Raw genomic sequence first — 19749 nt, forward strand, 5'->3', positions numbered from 1 at the left:
TTACCCATTTTTGAAAAATTGCGTTTGTCTTCTTTAATAAATTGATTATTAGGAATTCTTTGTATATTCTGAGTCCTTTATATTAATGAATCCCTTGTCTGCTATAGGTAACACAAATATTTTTCCTACTCTGTAGCTTGACTTTTCACTTTCTTAATGGCTGCTGAATCAATCAAAGCATATTTTTTAATCAACAGGGAATGTTTATTTAAGAAAAGCTAAAAAAATCATTTTGGAAGGCAAGAAAAGATTTCCTTTTAAAGAGGAAGAATTACTTGTTAATTTTTCTGTTTTGATAGAAAATGGATGTTCCTATGTCTGATTTTCTTAAAGTAGAAATCATCGTTAGACAAAGCTTATGGTGAATGTGAACTGCACCACAGGCTAGATACGCTGGCAGAATGTGTGGTTTTTGCCACATTCCAATGGTTTGCAGCCTTGGCTGATTCTTAGAATTATCTGGAGAGACTTTAAATCATTTTGATGTTAAGTCTCTGCACCTGGAGTTTGACTCAATCAGTGTGGGATGCAGCTGGGGCCTTGGCAGTTTTGAGAAAACTTCCTGGTAATTTTCTGTTGTAGGCTTAGGTTGAGAAGCATGGCTTAAATGGTTACTAAGATGTGAGATTAAGAGTTTGGGAGTAGGGGAGGCATATGGTTTGATTTTTTTCAGAGTAACAGTTGGGGCTAATAAATAAACCTTCTCAAAGACAGAGTGTCTTAAGGAACATTTAATTGCAGTTAACAGAAATCCACTCAACGTAAACAGAAAAAGGAGAGTGAACAGGAAGAGAGAGAATTATGGAAAGATATGGGGTATATCACAGAATCCAAGGAAAGCTGAACAACCAGGCCTCAAGAAGTCAGAACTCAGAGTGGAGAGAGGTGAAATTAATTAGCACCCTGAAATCCCAACGTTGTGGGTATACTATCAATAGAAAAGATTTACGCATTGAATAAGGTGATGGGGCCTATAGTCCCTTTCAACCCTAAGATTATATGATCCTATAATGACTGTTCAATTCCATCCCCTTCTCTCACTCAAAGCATAGAGGCATGCAGGCGAGTCCCTTTATGGCCTTTGACAAGAGGATGACCCAAATCAGATTTCAAGAAGGTGTTTCAGATTTGCTTTCTCTTCTGGGATGATGTTCAGACAAACATCAAAATGTCTCTTCTTAGAGCAGTGAAAACCAACTATCATAGAAGAGGAAAACAAATGGATGGAAACAAATTATGTTTTTCAACTTTTTTGTAATAGAGAGAAACTATGTTTTTGCTTAAGAAAGAGGTCTTAGCTTTAAAGGAAATGAAGGAAGGATACTTGTGAAAAAACAATTCACTAGCACTTCTTGTTCTGCTTCTTTGAAGGTCACAATTACAGGTATTTTGATAAAGACATCCTCTTTAATGCTTGTGGGCTTTTCACTTGATGGGGGAGATACAGTTGGTACTGTTTAGTCACAGAGCTGCCACCTTACCTTGAAATATGGTAGAAGAGATGAGGTGGGGAAAACAGAGGAAAAGTTTTTTTCATTTTCTCCAAAGTCATTTTATCATGTTCTAACCATATACGTGTACTCCACACTTTTCATTTTGATTCCCATGCTCCCTGTTAGGAAACAATCCTCTGGTTTAAAAATGTGTGTTGTGGAATATGAGAGTGTGTGGGGAATCATTATTTGGAATTATAAAACTAGAAAAAGAATTTGAAATGCATCCTGCATTCAAGTAGGGTCATAAATAAACCATTGAATAAATCAACAATCCATCATTGAGTTGTAATTAAATCAAGAAATGGTAAGAGACACGGCCCCCCAGCTGAGGTGCAGGGGCAGCCATTTTGTACCAGGAACTCTGGTCTGAAGGGCCGGGGGCGAGGCCCCTGCACACACAGCAGCCTGTGAGCCAGTAAAACCAGATGAAGAACAACGGGGAAAAAAAGGAAAGAGATCTTCACATAAACAGATTCTTACTGGCTGGTGTGAAGAGTCATGCCAAGCTGTGTGGCTGACAGGGTCTTGGTGCTCCTGCCAGGTGTCAGGCCTGAGCCACTGAAGTGGGAGAGCCAAGTTCAGGACACTGGTCCACCAGAGACCTCCTGGCTCCACGTAATATCAAATGGCAAAAGCTCTCCCAGAGATCTCCATCTCAATGCTAAGACCCAGCTCCACTCAACGACCAGCAAGCTACAGTGTTGGACACCCTATGCCAAACAACTAGCAGGACAGGAACAAAACCACACCCATTAGCAGAGAGGCTGCCTAAAATCATAATAAGGTCACAGACATCCCAAAACACACCACCAGACGCAGTCCTGCCCACCAGAAAGACAAGATCCAGCCTCGTCAACCAGAACACAGGCACCAGTCCCATCCACCAGGAAACCTACACAAGCCACTGAAACAACCTTAGCCACTGAGGGCAGACACCAAAAACAATGGGAACTATGAATCTGCAGCCTGCGAAAAGGAGACCCCAAACACAGTAAGTTAAGCAAAATGAGAAGACAGAGGAAACACACAGCAGATGAAGGAGCAAAGTAAAAACCCACCAGACCAAAGAAATAAAGAGGAAGTAGGCAGTCTACCTGAAAAAGAATTCAGAGTAATGATAGTAAAGATGATCCAAAATCTTGGAAATAGAATAGAGAAAATACAAGAAACGTTTAACAAGGACCTAGAAGAACTAAAGAGCAAACAAACAATGAACAACCCAGTAAATGAAATTAAATATTCCCTAGAAGCAATCAATAGCAGAATAACTGAGGCAGAAGAACGGATAAGTGACCTGGAAGATAAAATAGTGGAAATAACTACTGCAGAGCAGAATAAAGAAAAAAGAATGAAAAGAATTGAGGACAGTCTCAGAGACCTCTGGGACAATATTAAACTCACCAACATTCGAATTATAGGGGTCCCAGAAGAAGAAGAGAAAAAGAAAGGGACTGAGAAAATATTTGAAGAGATCATAGTTGAAAACTTCCCTAATATGGGTAAGGAAATAGGAAATAGTCAATCAAGTCCAGGAAGCACAGAGAGTCCCATACAGGATAATTCCAAGGAGAAACACACCAAGACACATAGTAATCAAACTATCAAAAATTAAATACAAAGAAAAAAATTTAAAAGCAGCAAGGGAAAAACAACAAATAATATACAAGGGAATCCCCATCAGGTTAACAGAAACTCTGCAAGCCAGAAGGGAGTGGCAGGACATATTTAAAGTGATGAAAGGGAAGAACCTACAACCAAGATTACTCTACCCAGCAAGAATCTCATTCAGATTCGATAGAGAAATTAAAACCTTTACAGACAAGCAAAAGCTAAGAGAATTCAGCACCACCAAACCAGCTTTACAACAAATGCTAAACGAACTTCTCTAGGCAGGAAACACAAGAGAAGCAAAACACCTACAATAACAAACCCAAAACAATTAAGAAAATGGTAATAGGAACATACATATCAATAACTGCCTTAAATGTAAATGGATTAAATGCTCCAACCAAAAGACATAGACTGGCTGAATGGATACAAAAACAAGACCCATATATATGCTGTCTACAAGAGACTCACTTCAGACCTAGGGACACATACAGACTGAAAGTGAGGGGATGGAAAAAGATATTCCATGCAAATGGAAATCAAAAGAAAGCTGGAGTAGCAATTCTCATATCAGACAAAATAGGCGTTAAAATAAAGACTTACAAGAGACAAGGAAGGACACTACATAATGATCAAGGGATCAATCCAAGAAGAAGATATAGCAATTGTAAATATTTATGCACCCAACATAGGAGCACCTCAATACATAAGGCAAATGTTAACAGCTATAAAAGGGGAAATCGACAGTAACACAATCATAGTAGGGGACTTTAACACCCCACATTCACCAATGGACAGATCATCCAAAATGAAAATAAATAAGGAAACACAAGCTTTAAATGATACACTAAACAAGATGGAGTTAATTGATACTTATAGGACATTCCATCCAAGAACAACAGAATACACTTTCTTCTCAAGTGCTCATGGAACATTCTCCAGGATAGATCACATCTTGGGTCACAAATCAAGCCTTGGTAAATTTAAGAAAATTGAAATCGTATCAAGTATCTTTTCCAACCACAACACTATGAGACTAGATATCAGTTACAGGAAAAAAACTGTAAAAAATACAAACACATGGAGGCTAAACAATACACTACTTAATAATCAAGAGATCACTGAAGAAGTCAAAAAATACCTAAAAACAAATGACAATGTAAACACGATGACCCAAAACCTGTGGGATGCAGCAAAAGCAGTTGTAAGAGGGAATTTTATAGCAATACTATCCTACATCAAGAAACAAGAAACCTCTCAAATAAACAACCTAACCTTACACCTAAAGCAATTAGAGAAAGAAGAACAAAAAACCCCCAAAGTGAGAAGGAAAGAATCATAAAGATCAGATCAGAAATAAATGAAAAAGAAATGAAGGAAACAATAGCAAAGATCAATGAAACTAAAAGCTGGTTCTTTGAGAAGATAAACAAAATTGATAAACCATTAGCCAGACTCATCAGGAAAAAAAGGGAGAAGACTCAAATCAACAGAATTAGAAATGAAAAAGGAGAAGTAACAACTGACACTGCAGAAATACAAAGGATCATGAGAGATTACTACAAGCAACTATATGCCAATAAAATGGACAACCTGGAAGAAATGGACAAGTTCTTAGAAAAGTACAACCTTCTGAGACTGAATCAGGAAGAAAGAGAAAATATAAACAGACCAATCACAAGCACTGAAATTGAGACTGTGATTAAAAAACTTCCAACAAACAAAAGCCCAGGACCAGATGGATTCACAGGTGAATTCTATCAAACATTTAGAGAAGAGCTAACACCCATACTTCTCAAACTCTTCCAAAAGATTGCAGAGGAAGGAACACTCCCAAACTCATTCTATGAGGCCACCATCACTCTGATACCAAAACCAGACAAAGTTGTCACAAAGAAAGAAAACTAGAGGACAATATCACTGATGAACATAGATGCAAAAATCCTCAACAAAATACTTGCAAACAGAATCCAAAACACATTAAAAGGATCATACACCATGATCAAGTGGAGTTTATCCCAGGAATGCAAGGATTCTTCAATATATGCAAATCAATCAATGTGATACACCATATTAACAAATTGAAGGAGAAAAACCATGTGATCATCTCAATAGATGCAGAAAAAGCTTTCAACCAGATTCAACACCCATTTATGATAAAAACCCTCCAGAAAGTAGGCATAGAGGGAACTTACCTCAACATAATAAAGGCCATATATGACAAATCCACAGCCAACATCATTCTCAATGGTGAAAAACTGAAACCATTTCCTCTAAGATCAGGAACAAGACAAGGATGTCCACTCTCACCACTATTATTCAACATAGTTTTGGAAGTTTTAGTCACAGCAATCAGACAAGGAAAGAAATAAAAGGAATCCAAATCAGAAAAGAAGAAGTAAAGCTGTCATCGTTTGCAGATGACATGATGCTATACATACAGAATCCTAAAGATGCTACCAGAAAACTACTAGAGCTAATCAATGAATCTGGTAAAGTAGTAGGATACAAAATTAAAGCACAGAAATCTCTTGCATTCCTATACACTAATGATGAAAAATCTGAATGAGAAATTAAGGAAACACTCCCATTTACCATTGCAACAAAAAGAATAAAATACCTAGGAATAAACCTACCTAAGGAGACAAAAGACCTGTATGCAGAAAACTATAAGACACTGATGAAAGAAATTAAAGATGATACCAACAGATGGAGAGATATCCCATGTTCTTGGATTGGAAGAATCAACATTGTGAAAACGACTATACTACCCAAAGCGATCTACAGATTCAGTGCAATCCCTATCAAACTACCAATGGCATTTTTTACAGAACTAGAACAAAAAATTGCACAATTTTTATGGAAACACAAAGGACCCCGAATAGCCACAGCAATCTTGAGAAAGAAAAATGGAGCTGGAGGAATCAGGCTCCCAGACTTCAGACTGTACTACAAAGGTACAGTAATCAAGACAGTATGGTACTGGCACAAAAACAGAAATATAGATCAATGGAACAGGATAGAAAGCCCAGAGATAAACCCACGCACCTATGGTCACCTTATTTTTGATAAAGGAGGCAAGAATATACAATGGAGAAAAGACAGCCTCTTCAATAAGTGGTGCTGGAAAAACTGGACAGCTACATGTAGAAGAATGAAATTAGAACACTCCCTAACACCATACACAAAAATAAACTCAAAATGGATTAAAGGCCTAAATGTAAGGCCAGACACTATAAAACTCTTAGAGGAAAACATAGGCAGAACACTCTATGACATAAACCACAGCAAGATCCTTTTTAACCCACATCCTAGAGAAATGGAAATAAAAAGAAAAATAAACAAATGGGACCTAATGAAACTTAAAAGCTTTTGCACAGCAAAGGAAACCATAAACAAGACAAAAAGACAACCCTCAGAATGGGAGAAAATATTTGCAAATGAAGCAACTGACAAAGGATTAATCTCCAAAATTTACAAGCAGCTCATGCAGCTCAATATCAAAAAACAAACAACCCAATTCAAAAATGGGCAGAAGACCTAAACAGACATTTCTCCAAGGAAGATATACAGATTGCCAGCAAACACATGAAAGGGTGCTCAACATCACTAATCATTAGAGAAATGCAAGTCAAAACTACAATGAGGTATCACCTCAAACCAGTCAGAATGGCCATCATCAAAAAATCTACAAACAATAAATGCTGGAGAGGGTGTGGAGAAAAGGGAACCCTCTTGCACTGTTGGTGGGAATGTAAATTGATACAGCCACTATGGAGAACAGTATGGAGGTTCATTAAACAACTAAAAATAGAACTACCGTACAACCCAGCAATCCTACTACTAGGCATATACCCCGAGAAAACCATAATTCAAAAAGAGTCATGTACCACAATGTTCATTGCAGCACTATTTACAATAGCCAGGACATGGAAGCAACCTAAGTGTCCATCAACAGATGAATGGATAAAGAAGATGTGGCACATATATACAATGGCATATTACTCAGCCATAAAAAGAAATGAAATTGAGTTATTTGTAGTGAGATGGATGGATCTAGAGTCTGTCATGCAGAGTGAAATAAGTCAGAAAGAGAAAAACAAATACCGTATGCTAACACATATATATGGAATCTAAAAAAAAAAAAAAAAGGTTCTGAAGAACCTAGGGGCAGGACAGGAATAAAGACGCAGAATGTAGAGAATGGACTTGAGGACACGGGGAGGGGGAAGGGTAAGCTGGGATGAAGTGAGAGAGTGGCATGGACATATATACACTACCAAATGTAAAACAGATAGCTAGTGGGAAGTAGCCGCATGGCACAGGGAGATTAGCTCGGTGCTTTGTGTCCGCCTAGAGGTGTGGGATAGGGAAGGTGGGAGGGAGATGCAAGAGGGAGGAGATATGAGGATATATGTATATGTATAGCTGATTCACTTTGTTATAAAGCAGAAACTAACACACCATTGTAAAGCAGTTATACTCCAGTAAAGATGTTAAAAAAAAAAAAGAAATGGTAAGAGATATTTTCTTAAAATTTTTATTACAGAGGACATTCTTATATGAGATACTAAATAGTATGCATGTGGTCAGTACACAAAAGCCTAGAGCTTGGAAATAAATTCCCTTCTGAAATAAAAGTTAGCAAGGGAGTGTAAGCCCCCATGAAGTAAAATCAGAAATTATTGCCATGAATGTCTGCGAAAATCTGGGAACACATGTCCATTGAAGATAATGTGTGTAAGAAGTGGGCAGAGCTGGAATAGGAATGTAATTTTTATTTTCATTTAATTTTTATTGAAATATAGTTGATTTACAATGTTGTGTTAGTTTCAGGTATACAGTAAAGTGATTCAGTTATACATATACATAAATATATATATTCTTTTTTATATTCTCTTCCATTATAGGTTATTACAAGATATTGAGTATAGTACCCTGTGCTATGCAGTAGGTCCTTGTTGATTATCTATGTTGTATATAGCAGTGTATATATTTTAATCCCAGACCTCTAATTTATCCCTCCCTCCCTCTCCTTTGGTAACCATAAGTTTGTTTTCTATGTCTGTGAGTTCTATTTCTGTTCTGAAATAAGTCCATTTGTATCAATTTTTTTTTTTAGATTCCATGTATAAGCGATATCATATGTTTGTCTTTCTCTGACTTAGTTCACTAAGTATGATAATCTCTAGGTCCATCCATGTTGCTGCAAATGGCATTATTTCATTCTTTTTTATGGCTGAGTAATATTCCATTCTATATATGTACCACATCTTCTTTATCCATTCATCTGTCGATGGACATTTAGGTTGTTTCCATGTCCTGGCTATTGTAAATAGTGCTGCAGTGAACATTGTGGTGCATGTATCTTTTCAAATCAGAGTTTTGTCTGGGTGTATGCCCAGGAGTGGGATTGCAGGATCATGTGGTAGTTCTATGCTTTAAGGAACCTCCATACTGTTCTCCATAGTGGCTGCACTAATTTACATTCCCACCAACAGTGTAGGAGGGTTCCCTTTTCTCTCCACACTCTCCCTCATTTATTATTTGTAGACTTTTTTTTTTTTAGTGATTTGAGAGATGGCAATTTTATTTATTTATTTATTGGCTGTGTTGGGTCTTCATTGCTGCACACCGGCTTTCTCTAGTTGTGGTGAGCGGGGGCTACTCTTCGTTGTGGTGCACGGGCTTCTCGTTGCGGTGGCTTCTCTTGTTGCGGAGCACGGGCTCTGGGCGCACGGGCTTCAGTAGTTGTGGCATGCAGGCTCATTAGTTGTGGCTCTCGGGCTCTAGAGCGCAGGCTCAGTAGTTGTGGTGCATGGGCTTAGTTGCTCCACGGCCTGTGGGATCTTCCCGGACCAGGGATCAAACCCATGTCCCCTGCATTGGCAGGCGGGTTCTTAACCACTGCGCCACCAGGGAAGCCTTGTAGACTTTTTGATGATGGCCATTCTGACCGGTGTGAGGTGATACCTTGATATGAATGTAATTTTTAAAAACTTAAATCGGATAAATTTTTAGTTGCCCGTTGAAAGCATGTGCTAACAGGAGGAAGGTTGTTTAAAGAGTGTTTCTGAAAAGAGCCCAAAGAGCAAGACTTTGTTGTCCAAGAGGGGAGCGCTCCATCCGTGCAATGTGCACGCTTCCTTTGTGGATGAGGGTGGACACAGGTGATATTGTAGGAGTCAGCTTGCGATAACTTGGCCAATGACTGGCCTTACCTTATCCTCCTAGGTTTCAAATGTCTCTGTTCTAGACCCTCCTCTCATTTCCTGTCCCTTAAAAGGACATTAGATGTAGAGCCTCAGAAGTAGAAGAGGTCTTAAGGTCATCTAGTCGATGATTTGAAATAGTGGTATCCTGACACACTGGTGGGTCTTTACCTGTGGCGAGGAATGTGACAAGTATCAGTACTTAGTTACAAAATCCCAGCCTTCACCAGGTTCCTAAATTAGCCTACAGATATCCTTAGAGCTTCCTTCTGACTGAACTGTGTATGGCTAGTCTCTTGAGAGAAAGTGAGTGAAATGGCAACTGGTACCCACTCCTGAAAATGTGTCTGGGTATATTTTGGTGTGTTACATGTGTGTCGTGACATATCCATTTCAGTGACCCAAATGATGCACTTGGGGTTCCTCCACCCCATAGGCCCCTTTGTGCACCCCATACCCCTTTGTAATTCCTTCTCCGTACTCAGCCCAGAACTGAGTCATATGCACAGTGCAAATAAGTTACTACTGATGATGATGAAACCCTGGAAATTTGGAATATGCACACAAGTGTCATAAAATGGCTGTAGCAGTATAGACCATTTTAATAGCCCCAGGAGCAATTTAAAGAACCACCACCTGCCCACCAGGAGAGCGCAAAGGTGAGGGTCCTCAGCTCTCTTCTACTTGTTCCTAAATATTTCCTACACCTCAACCTTTCAAGTTTTTAAAATTAAATCAAGTCTTCCAACTCTATGTTGCCTATAAGAAACCCACTTTAAATATAAAGATACATATAGGTTAAAAGTAAATGGATGGGGCTTCCCTGGTGGTGCAGTGGTTGGGAGTCTGCCTGCCAGTGCAGGGGAAAACGGGTTCGAGCCCTGGTCTGGGAAGATCCCACATGCCGCAGAGCAACTGGGCCCGTGAGCCACAATTACTGAGCCTGCACGTCTGGAGCCTGTGCTCCGCAACAAGAGAGGCCGCAATAGCAAGAGGCCCGCGCGCCGCGATGAAGAGTGGCCCCCGCTTGCCGCAACTGGAGAAAGCCCTCGCACAGAAACGAAGACCCAACACAACCATAAATAAATAAATAAATAAATAAATAAATAAATAAATAAATAAATAAAAAGTAAATGGATGAAGAAAAACACACCATACTAACACTAATCAAAAGAAAGCAGAAGTAGCTGTATTAATTTCAGACAGAGCAGACTTCAAAGCAAGGAAAGTTACCAGGGATACAGAAAGGCATTACATAATGATAAAGGGGGTCAATTCTTCAAGAAAATATAACATGTATGTACCTAACGACAGTATCAAACCACGTGAGGCAAAAACTGATAGAACTGCAAGGAAAAATAGATGAATCCACTATTGTAGTTGGAGACCTAACACCCCTCTCTCGGAAATGGACAGATTCAGCAGACAGAAAACCAGTAAGGACATCGCTGAGCTTAACAACACCTTCAATCAACTGGATATAATACATTCATAGACCACTTCATCCAACAACAGCACAATACACATTAAACTCACATGAAACATTCACCAATGTAGACTACATTCTGGGCCATAAAACACAGCTTAACAAATTTAAAAGGAATAGAAATCATACACTGTCTGCTCTCAGACTGCAATGGAATTAAACTAGAAATCAATAACAAAAATATAATTGGAAATGCCCCAAATATGTGGAGATTAAACAACAGACTTTTAAATAGCACCCGGTCAAAAAAATCTCAAGAGAATTTTTAAAATATTTTGAGCTAAATGAAAATGAAAACACAATTGGTGGGATGAAAATTTGTGGTATGTAGGAAAAGCAGTGCTTGGAGGGAAGTTTATAGCATTGCATGAGTATATTAGAAAAGAAGAAAGATCTGGAATCAATCTTGATTCTATGATTCCAGCTATATGACATTCTGGAAAAGGCAAAACTATGAAGACAATAAAAAGACCAGTGGTTGGCAGGGGTGGGGGATGAATAGGTGGAGCACAGAGAATTTTTAGGGCAGTGAAACTACTCTGTATGGAACTATGGTGATGGATACATGTCATTACACATTTGTCCAAACCTACAGAATGCTCCAGGATATTTTTAGGGTTTATCTCCCACTCTCTGTGGCTCATATGTCTTACGAAGGCTTCCAGCAGGCCAGCCATTTCTTGCTCAAGCGGCCTGATTGCAAAGTATCAATGTGCTGCTCTGTGGGATGTCTGGACCCTCCAGATCTCTTCAAGTGTATGACAGGGTAGGAGAGTCAACATGGCCCTGGGGCAAAACCGTAAATGTAGATTGTTGTCTCCTGCAACTAGTTATGACTGAAATAAAAGGGAACTCATTGCTAAACTATAATTCCACATGTTCTGTGCCTGAGGCTGCATTCATCTGCTCTGGCAAAACCCCCATATTTGCTATGGGAGCTGCAATTGAGGCTTCTACTTGGTTGACTTATGGTAGTCTACTGTTATTTTTCAGGATCCGTCTGATGTTTTCCAAGGTCAGACTGGTGCATTTAATGGAAGTGTGATGGGGACTATCACCCTACATCATTTAGATCTCTCAGGGGTCCACAAACTATGGCCCATGGGCCAAATCCAACCCACTGACTATTTTTGTACAAGCTGTGAGCTAGCAGTTGGGAAAAATCAAAAGAATAATATTTTGTGATATATGGAAATTATGTGAAACTCAAATTTCAGTATCCATATGTTTTATTCAAACTCAGCAATGTTACTTCATTTACATATTGTTGATAGCTGCTTTTGTGCGACTATAGCAAAACTAAATGGCTGTACTTGAGACCACGGCCTGCAAAGCCTAAAAGATTTGCCAACTCTTGCTTTAGGTACTTCAGGGTGGCACTAATCTCTGCCATTCTTGCCATTCATTGGGGCATGGTATTGTTTTTGATTTTCTATCTTGACTCAGGAGGAGGGAGCTTCAGAAATGTCCCCTTGGCCTTTTCCACTATAACAGCCCTCACCCATAGGCCAAGGAACCAAGTATGTCCATCTCAATTACACATTCAGAAACTGGGAAAATGCACCACTGGGTAGGTGCATGTAAGGTGGACTTTGGCCAGGACTCGATTTATTATCTGTCCTCTTGTACCCCAGCTTGGACAAGGGGGCCATGATTGCCCATCAGGTCTCCAGGTATCAGTGTCAACAGTAATCCTCAAAATTTTTTGTTATTTCTCTCTCCCCAGTACGGTTGCCCTAGTAAAGGACCTCAGGTCCCCTGGTGGAAGGCCTGGGGGAATTATTAGTATGTATACTTGCAGCGGTGTTGCAGGAAGAACCAGCCTCCTCTTTGGTCAATGGATTCTGGGTCTGATAACTGGCTCAGATCAGGAAATTGGGCAAGAGATCATGACTTTTCATTGGGATGACTTCTCTCAGCCTCCTGGTCAACCATCCATCATTTCTGAGGGTACCAACTGAGTAGTACCCGGGTTAGCTTCCCAGCTAGGGTCACTGATAAGAATGGAGGTGATACCCCTATAATAGCGGCCAGGTGCCAGCTCTTAATCACCAGAAGACAGGGTAGGGAGTGGAATGAGGGGGCGCAAAGACCACAATGAACAGCAGGGCTGTCGGAGCGGCAGCCAGGCAGGCCTGACCTGCAGAGTGATGGAGACGCATGTTGGAATATGCATTCCTCGGGGCAAAAACCCTGGCCGGGTTATGCTGGTTCTCAACGCTAGCTTGAGTCTAGTGGCCTAGGAGGAAGTAGGGAGATGGTTCTGTCTTGTGGAAAAGAGGTCTTTGCATTTTCTTAAAACAAGAGGGATGCTGGCTGGGCATGGTTTTCAGTGTGCTCCGCCCTCCCGCTTACTCAGGATATGAGAGGCCCTTTATAAGCATCTAGGGAATTCCTCTGGCTTTCAAACTTGGCTTTCAGTTGCTTGCTAAACACCCACAGCTTTTCATTTCCTTTTTGTAAGGCATCAGAACATGGAACCTAGTGATAGCCATCTGCTACAGTGTATCTGCTATGTTTGTGCTCCCCCATTCGTATGTTAGAATCCTAACCCCCAAAATCATGGTGTCAGGAGGTGGAGCGTTTGGGAGGATATGAGGTCATGAGAGTGGAGCTCCCTTGATGGGATTTGTCCCCTTATAAGAGACCCCGGAGAGCAAACTTGCCCCTTCCACCATGTGAGGACACAGCGAGAAGACGGCTGTCCATGAACCAGGAGGAGGGTCCTTGCCTGCCACTGAATTAGCCGCCAGCTTGATCTTGGACTTACCAGCCTCCAGAACTGTGAGAAGTAGTTTCTGTTGTTTATGACCCTCCCAGTCTCTGGTGTTTTGTTATAGTAGCACACTAACCTCAGACAGAGTCAAACAGATCTGGGTTCTTATCGTGGTTCAGCCACTTACTAACTGTGTAACTTCAGCAAATTACTCGGTCTCTCTGAGCCTCAGTTCCTGTTCATAATAACACCTGTCTCACTGGGTTTTTAGGGATAAATGAGATGATTTACGTTAAAGTGCCCAGTACACGGTCAGCACTAGTTCTCCTCTACTCTTCTATGAATGTTTTAACCTTTGTACTAAATTGTCATCGCTACTCTCTGCAATGCTTTTGCTCCACAGAGGCAGAGAGTATAACTTGAAAGGGTTACTAATCCCTCGAAACCCTCTGATCACAGATAAACTCATTTCCCGATCCTGCCACGTAAGCCACCGATCTGGCTTTGATGACCCGATCACACAGTGAGGACCACATGAAGGTTGCCACTCAAAGCTGTACTCAAGATCAAAGTTCTGGAGCAAGGCTTGCTTCTGCCCACGCACTCTGGGGATGGCACCCAGCAACGACACGATGGAAAAGATAAGACCCCCACGAGTCATGGCTCACAGCTCAAGGTCTTGGTCTCACTGCTCAAAGAGTGGGAACCTCACTGCTGGAAAGTGATAAAGACATTTTATAACTCATTGGCCGATTTAGGTGTGTGTATGTGTAAACTCAACTTCTAAAAAATATCCACATTAAAATCATAAAACATGCACAAAAATCATGGTTTTAAAAAGGTAAATTTCTGGGCTTCCCTGGTGGCGCAGTGGTTGAGAATCTGCCTGCCAGTGCAGGGGACACGGGTTCGAGCCCTGGTCTGGGAAGATCCCACATACCGCGGAGCAACTAAGCCCGTGTGCCACAACTACTGAGCCTGCGTGTCTGGAGCCTGTGCTCCGCAACAAGAGAGGCTGCGATAGTGAGAGGCCCGCGCACTGCGATGAAGAGTGGCCCCCGCTTGCCGCAACTAGAGAAAGCCCTCGCACAGAAACGAAGACCCAGCACAGCCAAAAATAAATAAATAAAATTTAAAAAATATATATATATATTTGAAAAATAATATTTAAAAAAAGGTAAATTTCTTATTGGAAGGATTAGTTTTCAACCAATCAAAGCAATTTAAAAGTTATGGAAAACCTTGTCAAACAAGCAGAACAGACATCGATTGGTAGAAGATGAATTAAAACTTTTAAAAAAATTCAGAAAATTCTACACACTTAAAAAATTTTTTTTTAACTGGGAAAAAATACAAACAAAATAAATAAATAAAGAGCGGCTATAATCCCACTTATCTGGAGAAAACCATATTGGTAAATATCCATTAAATACCATCTCCATATATATTTCCGTATTTTTAAGACAAAACTGGGATCCTTCCATATAAATTGCCACCCCACATAACTGAATTTCCCTAAGTCTTTATTATTGGACTAGTTAGTTTGTTTCTAAATGTTTTCTATTATCAACATTACAGAGCAGGGATAACTGTAGAGAATGACTTAGAAAGGAAAAACCCGAAGGGAAAAAAGCCAAAAAAATTTTTCTGAAAAACGGACAAAACTGCTTAGAGATACATTAAACAAAAATCATCCTCCATGGAATATCAAAAGTATCACGACACACGGGGTCCCTGGGAATTAATTTTTGATCAAATTATAATTTTGGTCCAACTATCACCTTAACTAACGTTTCCTCTCCGTGCATCCGTCCCTTTATTTCTCTCCTCCAGGCCCCCTCCAGGCTCTGTCGTCCCAGATGCTACCTCCCGAGCCTCCTCTCTTTCTAGAACATCTGCCCTGCTAATTTCTAGTTTTCTTTATTAATTCTGCCATCTAATTTCTGCCCTCCTCCCTCCATGCTGCTGAGCACTGCTGGAGAAAAATCCTACAACTTGTTTCGCTAGGTGTCACTAGGTAAGTTTTCTCTCCTTGCTGGACCGGCCCTCCCTCACCCCTGGCCCCCACCCCCTCATGCCTCTTGTCTGGCCCCAATCTCCACAACTGGCTTATCCTGCCTGCTAATTGCAAAGCCTGGGTTATATACCTCCATCTCATTAAGCCCCAGATTTTCAGTTTGTAAAATAAATGGAATACTGGTTACAACTGACAGGAAATAGATTCAAGAATGATGTTTCTAATAAACTCAGAGATGAGGAGAAAAAAAGATTTCCTCCTGAGGATTAAGCTAGAAAATTCCCAACAGAGGTGACTGCATCTACAGTCTGTAAACCAAAAAGCTGTCTATAAATGTGTGACTTGGACTTCCTTGGTGGCGCAGTGGTTAAGAATCCGCCTGCCAATGCAGGGCACACGGGTTCGAGCCCTGGTCCGGGAAGATCCCACATGCTGTGGAGCAACTAAGCCCGTGTGCCACAACTACGGAGCCTGCGCTCTAGATCCTGTGAGCCACAACTTCTGAGCCTACGTGCCACAACTACTGAAGCCTGCGCACCTAGAGCCCACGCGCGCTCCGCAACAAGAGAAGCCACCGCAGTGAGAAGCCCACGCACCACAACGAAGAGTAGCCCCCGCTCGCCACAACTAGAGAAAGCCTGCATGCAGCAACGAAGACCCAACACAGCCAATAATAAATAAATAAAATAAATAAATTTATTTAAAAAAATGTGTGACAATGATTTGGAAATGCACAAAACTCCAACTGGAAAGGGAGGTGGAGAGAGTAGTAAACAGCTTTCAAATTGGAGATGTCCAGCCGATGAGGGAGGCCCCCGGGGACAATTGATTCCACCTGGAGAGTCCCCCCACAGGCTCTGGGCCTCAGAAGTGGGGACTTTGCACACCCCCTGTGCCTCCATCACGGGGTGGGGACACCCAGGCTGGGCACCTTCTGTCCTCTCTCCAGGCCCTTTCTCCTGCAGAGCTTGGTGGAGAGGAGGCACTCAGCAAATTCATTTCATCTCTCTTTTTTTTAAATTTATCTATTTATTTTATTTATGGCTGTGTTGGGTCTTCGTTTCTGTGCGGGGGCTTTCTCTAGCTGTGGCAAGCGGGGGCCACTCTTCATCGCTGTGCGCGGGCCTCTCACTATCGCGACCTCTCTTGTTGTGGAGCACAGGCTCCAGACGCGCAGACTCAGTAATTGTGGCTCACGGGCCCAGTTGCTCCGTGGCATGTGGGATCTTCCCAGACCAGGGCTCGAACCCATGTCCCCTGCATTGGCAGGCAGATTCTCAACCACTGCGCCACCAAGGAAGCCCCATTTCATCTCTTAAATGTTCGAGGGGCACATCCTATTGCAAGAATGACTTCCCCGCTCCTTTTCCCCTAAGTCAGCCTGAACGCTCAGTCTGAGCCGCCTTCCTGTCTGGCCTCAGCTGAGACAGAGTACTCCCTGGTGCTCAGGTGTGTGTTCACCTCCTGGCTGTGCCCGTGAGAAAGTCATTTCACCTCACGAGGCATCATCTGTAAAATGGGGATAATACTGCAACCATGCAGAATTGTTCAATGTGACCCAAATAAAGGCTCCTCCTCCCCTGCCCGGTCTCTGTGTGAGGTAACAGGGCCAAAGGACCCTACTCTGGAAACATTGACCAAAAAAAGAAAAAGTAGGTCATTAGCATACCTTCCTTTTAAGGACACAGTGCAGCATTTTACACTCTTTCACGTGTTAAGTTTCCTCAGGCTCCAGTATGGACGTCTCTCCCCGCCCTCAGTGTTTCCAGAAAGCGAAAAGGCTAAAATCTTTTCTTCTGTCACTGCTGTGCTGCTCTGGGCCCTGTCCCCTTTCTGGAAGCCTCCCAGAGCCCACATCCTGGCCCCACCTGACTTCGGACAGAGAGAAGGGCCCAGGCATCCCATGCTTCCTCCTCCCCGCTCAGTCCCCTCAAAAGGAAGCATCCAGAAGCATCCAGAGCCCCTGAGAAGTGTGGCTCTTTTCTCTCTCTCATGGGGTACATGTTTGTGTCCCCCGAGAACTCACCTGTTGGAGCCGTCACCCCCAATGTGATGGCATTGGAAGGTGGTGTCTTTGGGAGGTGATTAGGTTTAGATGAGGTTGTGAGGATGGGGTCCCCAAGATGGGGTTAGTGTCCTTATACGAAGACAGAGACCAGAGCTGTCTCTCTCCACCGTGTGAGTGCACAACGATATGGTGGCCGCCTACAGGCCAGGAAGCTGCCCTCACCAAGAACCAAATCCACCGGCACTTCGCTCTTAGACTTCCAACCTCAAGAACCCGGAGAACATCAGTGTGCGTTGTTTAAGCCTCACAGTCTGTGATATTTTGTTATAGCAGCCTGGGCTGACTAAGACAGTCTCACTGCTTTTTTCTCAAACAATTTCTATGGGGAATTTCTGATGAATGTAGGTCTCCACCGTATTACATGAGGATTAAGGTGAGGTAATGTAAGTCAAATGCCAGTAATATAAGCAAATTGTAAGGTTCAAAACCTACGTGACCAGGGTTCTGAATCACCCGTTTAGTGCTCGTCAAAAGATTGGTAGTATTGCCTAACCAGAGCGGCTAAGAGAATACTCTGTTTCCCAGCAGAAATCTGCCTCTCTTGGGTGAGGTGGATCCTCGCGTGGTGCCAGTCTTGTAGGATGTGGAGTGGAAAGATTCACTTCCTTATGTCCAGGCCCTGAGCAGCAGATCACTCCCATTCTCTGTTTCCCTTTGAGCACTAGGTCTTTATCAAATGATTTCTACAGGATTTGCTCCTTCTCACATACTCTGCAAAATACCAGGCGCTAGAGACTGAATGTCTTTGTCCTTCCCAAAATGCATATGTTGAATCCTAATTCCCAGTGTGATGGTGTTAGGAGGTGGGGCTTTTGGGAGGTGATGAGGTCATGAGGGTGAAGCCCTAATAAATGGGATTAGTGCCCTTATAAAAGAGACCCCAGAGAGCTCCCTCACCCCTTTTGACATAAGAGGACAGACTAAAACATCAGGCAGTGCTTGCTTATCCAGCTGCCTCCTGCATGGTCCTGCAGCTGCATTCAAATAAATAACAGATTGGAAAATAAAAAACAAGAAGAAAAGAAGCACTGTGAGAACGTCTGGCTGGCTGATGGGCTGCATGGATAGGTGTGCAGACCATCATGGGCCCAGTTTGGGTTCTTTTCCCAAAATTCACCCAGTGCCTGGACAAACACATTTGTTCACATCTATTTCATCTGTTCACCAGTCTCCGGCCCCCAGGGATGAATGCCATCTCCTGTGATCTGGTCTACTCACCTCCTGCCACAGATTGGGTGAAGAGGCAGCCAGGGATTTACCTAGGCGGTCTCTCTCCATAGATATTCCTATTTTTTCTTCACTGTAAATTATGGTTATAAAATGCCCTTCTTAACCTCATTTAATGCTTTTTGCCCTGAAATCAACCCTGAGTAATAATAAGTTTGTGATCCCTGATTTCTTCATGTTTGCATATTCCTGGTATATCTTTTCCATTCTTGTATTTTCAAACTGTCAGAATCACTCTATTTTATGCATTTTCTTGTATACAGCATAGAGTTGTGTTATGGTTTGTGCTCCAGTCTGAAGTTGCATTTTTTTAAGTAGGTAAGTTTGACGCATTTATGTTTATTCCCATAAGATGTGTGGTCTTAGTTCTGTCATGTTGTTTTGTGATGGTTTCTGTTTTGCAACTTTTTCAAATATTTCACTGAGTGATTTTGTTTGATTTGCTGTAGTTGTGTGCCTGTGTTTTGAAAATTTGAAAGGTTTATATTTTAGTTCTGGGTTAATGATAATTAGAATGTTACATGATGTCCTTAACCATCTACTTCTTTAGATTGTCTACTGACTCCCTATGATATTGCTCTCTTTTGTCCCTTTTCCTCCCTTTTCTTTATCAGCAGATTTTAATTACTTATATTCTTTCTTCATATGTTCCTTTGTACTAAGACGTACATTTAAATGTTGACTATTTGATTTATTAGCTTGAAATGTTTTTACCCTCAAATATTTTACCAAACCAAACTTGGGTCCACTTGCCCACGTGCAGTAAAGCCAATCTACTGTACCAGGTTGTGGTGAAGGAAAGTACAGCATTTACTGCAGGGCACCAAGCAAGGAGAACTAGCAGCTCATGCTCAAAAGACCCGAATTCTCTGATGGCTTTCAGGGAAGGGGTTTTAAAGATAGTGTGAGGGAGGGGGCT

General features: G+C 41.7%; 1 long non-coding RNA gene across 1 annotated transcript in view; it reads right to left on the reverse strand.

Annotated features, from left to right (window-relative positions):
* Positions 1 to 16562: 16562 nt before the first annotated feature.
* LOC309626481 overlaps positions 16563 to 19749 on the reverse strand; it is a 188975-nt gene continuing 185788 nt past the window's right edge. Inside the window, exon 3 of the long non-coding RNA XR_014243225.1 lies at positions 16563 to 16847. This is a non-coding gene — a long non-coding RNA (uncharacterized lncRNA). The remainder of the gene's footprint in view (positions 16848 to 19749) is intronic.

The sequence above is a fragment of the Balaenoptera borealis genome, assembly GCF_965194805.1.
Source record: "Balaenoptera borealis genome assembly, chromosome: 3".
NCBI classification, from domain to species: domain Eukaryota; kingdom Metazoa; phylum Chordata; class Mammalia; order Artiodactyla; family Balaenopteridae; genus Balaenoptera; species Balaenoptera borealis.